The following is a 6,764-nucleotide window of genomic DNA, read 5'->3' on the forward strand; positions in this document are numbered from 1 at the left end:
AGTGGCAAAGTACTGCAAAGTAGTGGCAAAGTACGGGAAAGTACGGGAAAGTTGTGGCAAAGTACAGCAAAATAGTGGCAAAGTACGGCAAAGTAGTGGCAAAGTACAGCAAAGTAGTGGCAAAGTACAGCAAAGTAGTGGCAAAGTACAGCAAAGTAGAGGCAAAGTATGGCAAAGTAGTCGCAAAGTACGGCAATGTAGTGGCAAAGTACGGCAAAGTAGTGGCAAAGTACGGCAAAGTAGTAGCAAATACTGTAAAGTAGTGGCAAACTATGGCAAAGTAGTGGCAAAGTATGGTAAAGTAGTGACAAAGTCCGGCAAAGTAGTGGCAAATTAGTGACAAAGTGTGGCCAAGTAGTGGCAAAGTAGAGGCAAAGTAGTGGCAAAGTAGTGACAAAATAGTGGCAAAGTATGGCAAAGGAGTGGCAAAAGAGTGGCAAAGTACGGCAAAGTAGTAGCAAGGTATGCCAAAGTAGTGACAAAGTGCGGCAGAGGACGGCAAATTACGGAAAAGTAGTGGCAAACTACGGCAAAGTTGTGGCAAAGTACGGCAAAGTAGTGGCAAAGTACATCAAAGTAGTGGCAAAGTATGGCAAAGTAGTGGCAAAGTACTGCAAAGTAGTGCAAAGTACGGGAAAGTACGGGAAAGTAGTGACAAAGTACGGCAAAGTAGTGGTAAAATACGGCAAATTGGTGGCAATGTACGGCAAAGTAGTGGCAAAGTACGGCAAAGTAGTGGCAAAGTACGGCAAAGTAGTGGCAAAGTATGGTAAAGTAGTGACAAATACGGCAAAGTAGTGGCAAAGTACGGCAAAGTGGTGGCAATGTACGGCAATGTAGTGGCAAAGTACGGCAAAGTAGTGGCAAAGTACGGCAAAGTAGTAGCAAATACTGTTAAGTAGTGGCAAACTATGGCAAAGTAGAGGCAAAGTATGGTAAAGTAGTGACAAAGTCCGGCAAAGTAGTGGCAAATTAGTGGCAAAGTGCGGCCAAGTAGTGGCAAAGTAGAGGCAAAGTAGTGGCAAAGTAGTGGCAAAGTAGTGGCAAAGTAGTAGCAAATAATGTTAAGTAGTGGCAAACTACGGCAAAGTAGAGGCAAAGTATGGTAAAGTAGTGACAAAGTCCGGCAAAGTAGTGGCAAATTAGTGGCATAGTGCGGCCAAGTAGTGGCAAAGCAGAGGCAAAGTAGTGGCAATGTAGTGGCAAAGTAGTGGCAAAGTAGTAGCAAATACTGTAAAGTAGTGGAAACTACAGCAAAGTAGTGGCAAAGTATGGCAAAGTAGTGGCAAAGTAGTAGCAAATACTGTAAAGTAGTGGCAAACTACGGCAAAGTAGTGGCAAAGTATGGTAAAGTAGTGACAAAGTCCGGCAAAGTAGTGCCAAATTTGTGGCAAAGTGCGGCAAAGTAGTGGCAAAGTAGTGGCAAAGTAGTGACAAATTAGTGGCAAAGTACGGCAAAGGAGTGGCAAAAGAGTGGCAAAGTACGGCAAAGTAGTGGAAAAGTACGGCAAAGTGGTGGCAATGTACGGCAATGTAGTGGCAAAGTATGGTAAAGTAGTGGCAAAGTACGGCAAAGTGGTGCCAATGTACGGCAATGTAGTGGCAAAGTACGGCAAAGTAGTGGCAAAGTACGACAAAGTAGTGGCAAAGTACGGCAAATGAGTGGCACAGTATGGCAAATTAGTGGCAAAATACGGCAAAGTAGTGGCAAAGTACGGGAAATTAGTGACAAAGTGCGGCAAAGTAGTGGCAAAGTACGGGAAAGTAGTGGCAAATTACAGCAAAGTAGTGGCAATGTACTGCCAAGAAGTGGCAAAGTAGTGCAAAGTAGTTGCAAAGTACGGCAAAGTATTGGCAAAGTACAGCAAAGTAGTGGCAAAGAAGTGGCAAAGTATGGCAAAGTGTGGCAAAGTAGTGGCGAAGTAGCGGCAAAGTAGTGGCAAAGTAGTGACAAAATAGTGACAAAATAGTGGCAAAGTACGGCAAAGGAGTGGCAAAAGAGTGGCAAAGTACGGCAAAGTAGTAGCAAAGTATGCCAAAGTAGTGACAAAGTACGGCAAAGTAGTGGTAAAATACGGCAAAGTAGTGGCAAAGTACGGGAAAGTACGGGAAAGTAGTGGCAAATTACAGCAAAGTAGTGAAAAAGTACGGCAAAGTAGTGGCAAAGTACGGGAAAGTAGTGGCAAATTACAGCAAAGTAGTGAAAAAGTACGGCAAAGTAGTAGCAAATACTGTGAAGTAGTGGCAAACTATGGCAAAGTAGTGGCAAAGTATGGTAAAGTAGTGACAAAGTCCGGCAAAGTAGTGGCAAATTAGTGACAAAGTGCGGCCAAGTAGTGGCAAAGTAGAGGCAAAGTAGTGGCAAAGTAGTGACAAAATAGTGGCAAAGTATGGCAAAGGAGTGGCAAAAGAGTGGCAAAGTACGGCAAAGTAGTAGCAAGGTATGCCAAAGTAGTGACAAAGTGCGGCAGAGGACGGCAAATTACGGAAAAGTAGTGGCAAACTACGGTAAAGTTGTGGCAAAGTACGGCAAAGTAGTGGCAAAGTACATCAAAGTAGTGGCAAAGTATGGCAAAGTAGTGGCAAAGTACTGCAAAGTAGTGCAAAGTACGGGAAAGTACGGGAAAGTAGTGACAAAGTACGGCAAAGTAGTGGTAAAATACGGCAAATTGGTGGCAATGTACGGCAAAGTAGTGGCAAAGTACGGCAAAGTAGTGGCAAAGTACGGCAAAGTAGTGGCAAAGTATGGTAAAGTAGTGACAAATACGGCAAAGTAGTGGCAAAGTACGGCAAAGTGGTGGCAATGTACGGCAATGTAGTGGCAAAGTACGGCAAAGTAGTGGCAAAGAACAGCAAAGTAGTGGCAAAGAAGTGGCAAAGTATGGCAAAGTGTGGCAAAGTAGTGGCGAAGTAGCGGCAAAGTAGTGGCAAAGTAGTGACAAAATAGTGACAAAATAGTGGCAAAGTACGGCAAAGGAGTGGCAAAAGAGTGGCAAAGTACGGCAAAGTAGTAGCAAAGTATGCCAAAGTAGTGACAAAGTACGGCAAAGTAGTGGTAAAATACGGCAAATTGGTGGCAATGTACGGCAATGTATTGGCAAAGTACGGCAAAGTAGTGGCAAAGTACGGCAAAGTACGGCAAAGTAGTGGCAAAGTATGGTAAAGTAGTGACAAATACGGCAAAGTAGTGGCAAAGTATGGCAAAGTGGTGGCAATGTACGGCAATGTAGTGGCAAAGTACGGCAAAGTAGTGGCAAAGTACGGCAAAGTGGTGGCAATGTACGGCAATGTAGTGGCAAAGTACGGCAAAGTAGTGGCAAAGTACGGCAAAGTAGTGGCAAAGTACGGCAAAGTAGTGGCAAAGTATGGTAACGTAGTGGCAAAGTACGGCAAAGTGGTGGCAATGTACGGCAATGTGTGGCAAAGGAGTGGCAAAAGAGTGGCAAAGTACGGCAAAGTAGTAGCAAAGTATGCCAAAGTAGTGACAAAGTACGGCAAAGTAGTGGCAAAGTACGGCAAAGTAGTGGCAAAGTACGGCAAAGTACGGAAAAGTAGAAGGAAATAGTGTAAAGTAGTGGCAAACTACGGCAAAGTTGTGGTAAAGTACGGCAAAATAGTGGAAAAGTTCGGCAAAGTCGTGGCAATGTACTGCAAAGTAGTGGCAAAGTACTGCAAAGTAGTGGCAATGTACGGCAAAGTAGTAGCAAAGTACGGCAAATTAGTGGCAAAGTACTGCAAAGTAGTGGCAAAGTACGGCAAAGTAGTGGCAAAGTATGGTAAAGTAGTGATTAAGTACGGCAAAGTAGTGGCAAAGTACGGCAAAGTGCTGGCAATGTACGGCAATGTAGTGGCAAAGTACGACAAAGTAGTGGCAAAGTACGCAAAGTAGTAGCAAATACTGTAAAGTAGTGGCAAACTACGGCAAAGTAGTGACAAAGTATGGTAAAGTAGTGACAAAGTACGGCAAAGTAGTGGCAAATTAGTGGCAAAGTGCGGCAAAGTAGTAGCAAATACTGTAAAGTAGTGGCAAACTACGGCAAAGTTGTGGCAAAGTACGGCAAAGTAATAGCAAAGTACATCAAAGTACTGGCAAAGTATGGCAAGGTTGTGGTAAAGTTCAGCAAAGTAGTGGCAAAGTACGGGAAAGTACGGGAAAGTCGTGGCAAAGTAAGCAAAGTAGTGGCAAATTAGCGGCAAAGTAGTGGCAAAGTACAGCAAAGTAGTGGCAAAGTACAGCAAAGCAGCAAAGTAGTGGCAAAGTACAGCAAAGTAGAGGCAAAGTACAGCAAAGTAGTGGCAAAGTATAGCAAAGTAGTGGTAAAGTACGGCAAAGTAGTGGCAAAGTACAGCAAAGTAGTGGCAACGTACGGCAAAATAGTGGAAAGGTTCGGCAATGTCGTGGCAAAGTACGGCAAAGTAGTGGCAAAGTACTGCAAAGTAGTGGCAATGTACGGCAAAGTAGTAGCAAAGTACGGCAAATTAGTGGCAAAGTACTGCAAAGTAGTGGCAAAGTACGGCAAAGTAGTGGCAAATACTGTAAAGTAGTGGCAAACTACGGCAAAGTAGTGGCAAAGTATGGTAAAGTAGTGACAAAGTCCAGCAAAGTAGTGGCAAATTAGTGGCAAAGTGCGGCCAAGTAGTGGCAAAGTAGACGCAAAGTAGTGGCAAAGTAGTTTCAAAGTAGTGACAAAATAGTGGCAAAGTAGTGGCAAAGTAGTGACAAAATAGTGGCAAAGTACTTCAAAGTAGTAGCAAATTATGCCAAAGTAGTAACAAAGTACAGCAAAGAAGTGGCAAAGTACAGCAAAGTAGTGGCAAAGTACGGGAAAGTACGGGAAAGTACAGCAAAGTAGTGGCAAAGTGCAGCAAAGTAGTGGCAAAGTAGTAGCAAAGTAGTGGCAAAGAAGTGGCAAAGTATGGCAAAGTGTGGCAAAGTAGTGGCAAAGTAGCGGCAAAGTAGTGGCAAAGTAGTGACAAAATAGTGGCAAAGTACGGCAAAGGAGTGGCAAAAGAGTGGCAAAGTACGGCAAAGTAGTAGCAAAGTATGCCAAAGTAGTGACATAGTGCGGCAAAGTAGTGGAAAAGTACGGCAAAGTAGTGGCAAAGTACGGCAAAGTAGAGGCAATGTACGGCAAAGCAGTGGCAAAGTACGGCAGAGGACGGCAAATTACGGAAAAGAAGTAGCAAATACTGTAAAGTAGTGGCAAACTACGGCAAAGTTGTGGCAAAATACGGCAAAGTAGTGGCAAAGTACATCAAAGTAGTGGCAAAGTATGGCAAAGTAGTGGCAAAGTACTGCAAAGTAGTGGCAAAGTACGGAAAAGTACGGGAAAGTAGTGGCAAAGTACAGCAAAGTAGTGAAAAAGTACGGCAAAGTAGTGGCAAAGTACAGCAAAGTAGTGGCAAAGTACAGCAAAGTAGTGGCAAAGTACAGCAAAGTAGAGGCAAAGTACGGCAAAGTAGTGGCAAAGTACGGCAAAGTAGTGGCAAAGTACGGCAATGTAGTCGAAAAGTACAGCAAAGTAGTGGCAAAGTACAGCAAAGTATTGGCAAAGTAGGGCAAAATAGTGGCAAAAGAGTGGCAAAGTACGGCAAAGCAGTGGCAAAGTATTGGCAAAGTAGTGACAAAATAGTGGCAAAGTACGGCAAAGTAGTAGCAAATTATGCCAAAGTAGTAACAAAGTACAGCAAAGAAGTGGCAAAGTACAGCAAAGTAGTGGCAAAGTACGGCAAAGTACGGGAAAGTACGGCAAAGTAGTGGCAAAGTACAGCAAAGTAGTGGCAAAGTAGTAGCAAAGTAGTGGCAAAGAAGTGGCAAAGTATGGCAAAGTGTGGCAAAGTAGTGGCAAAGTAGCGGCAAAGTAGTGGCAAAGTAGTGACAAAATAGTGACAAAATAGTGGCAAAGTACGGCAAAGGAGTGGCAAAAGAGTGGCAAAGTACGGCAAAGTAGTAGCAAAGAATGGCAAAGTAGTGACAAAGTACGGCAAAGTAAAGGCAAAGTACGGCAAAGTAGTGGCAAAGTACGGCAAAGTAGATGCATAGTATGGCAAAGCAGTGGCAAAGTACGGCAAAGTACGGAAAAGTAGTAGCAAATAGTGTAAAGTAGTGGCAAACTACGGCTATGTTGTGGTAAAGTACGGCAAAATAGTGGAAAAGTTCGGCAAAGTCGTGGCAATGTACTGCAAAGTAGTGGCAAAGTACTGCAAAGTAGTAGCAAAGTACGGCAAATTAGTGGCAAAGTACTGCAAAGTAGTGGCAAAGTACGGCAAAGTAGTGGCAAAGTATGGTAAAGTAGTGATTAAGTACGGCAAAGTAGTGGCAAAGTACGGCAAAGTGCTGGCAATGTACGGCAATGTAGTGGCAAAGTACGGCAAAGTAGTGGCAAAGTACGCAAAGTCGTAGCAAATACTGTAAAGTAGTGGCAAACTACGGCAAAGTAGTGACAAAGTATGGTAAAGTAGTGGCAAAGTGCGGCAAAGTAGTAGCAAATACTGTAAAGTAGTGGCAAACTACGGCAAAGTTGTGGCAAAGTAATAGCAAAGTACATCAAAGTAGTGGCAAAGTATGGCAAGGTTGTGGCAAAGTTCAGCAAAGTAGTGGCAAAGTACGGGAAAGTACGGGAAAGTCGTGGCAAAGTAAGCAAAGTAGTGGCAAAGTACGGCAAAGTAGTGGCAAAGTACAGCAAAGTAGTGGCAAAGTACAGCAAAGTACAGCAAAGTAGTGGCAAAGTACGGCAAAGTAGTGGCTGAGTACGGCAAAGTAG

The sequence above is a fragment of the Saccoglossus kowalevskii genome, chromosome 9 (genome assembly GCF_978046115.1).
Source record: "Saccoglossus kowalevskii chromosome 9, keSacKowa6.1, whole genome shotgun sequence".
Taxonomy (NCBI): Eukaryota; Metazoa; Hemichordata; class Enteropneusta; family Harrimaniidae; genus Saccoglossus; species Saccoglossus kowalevskii.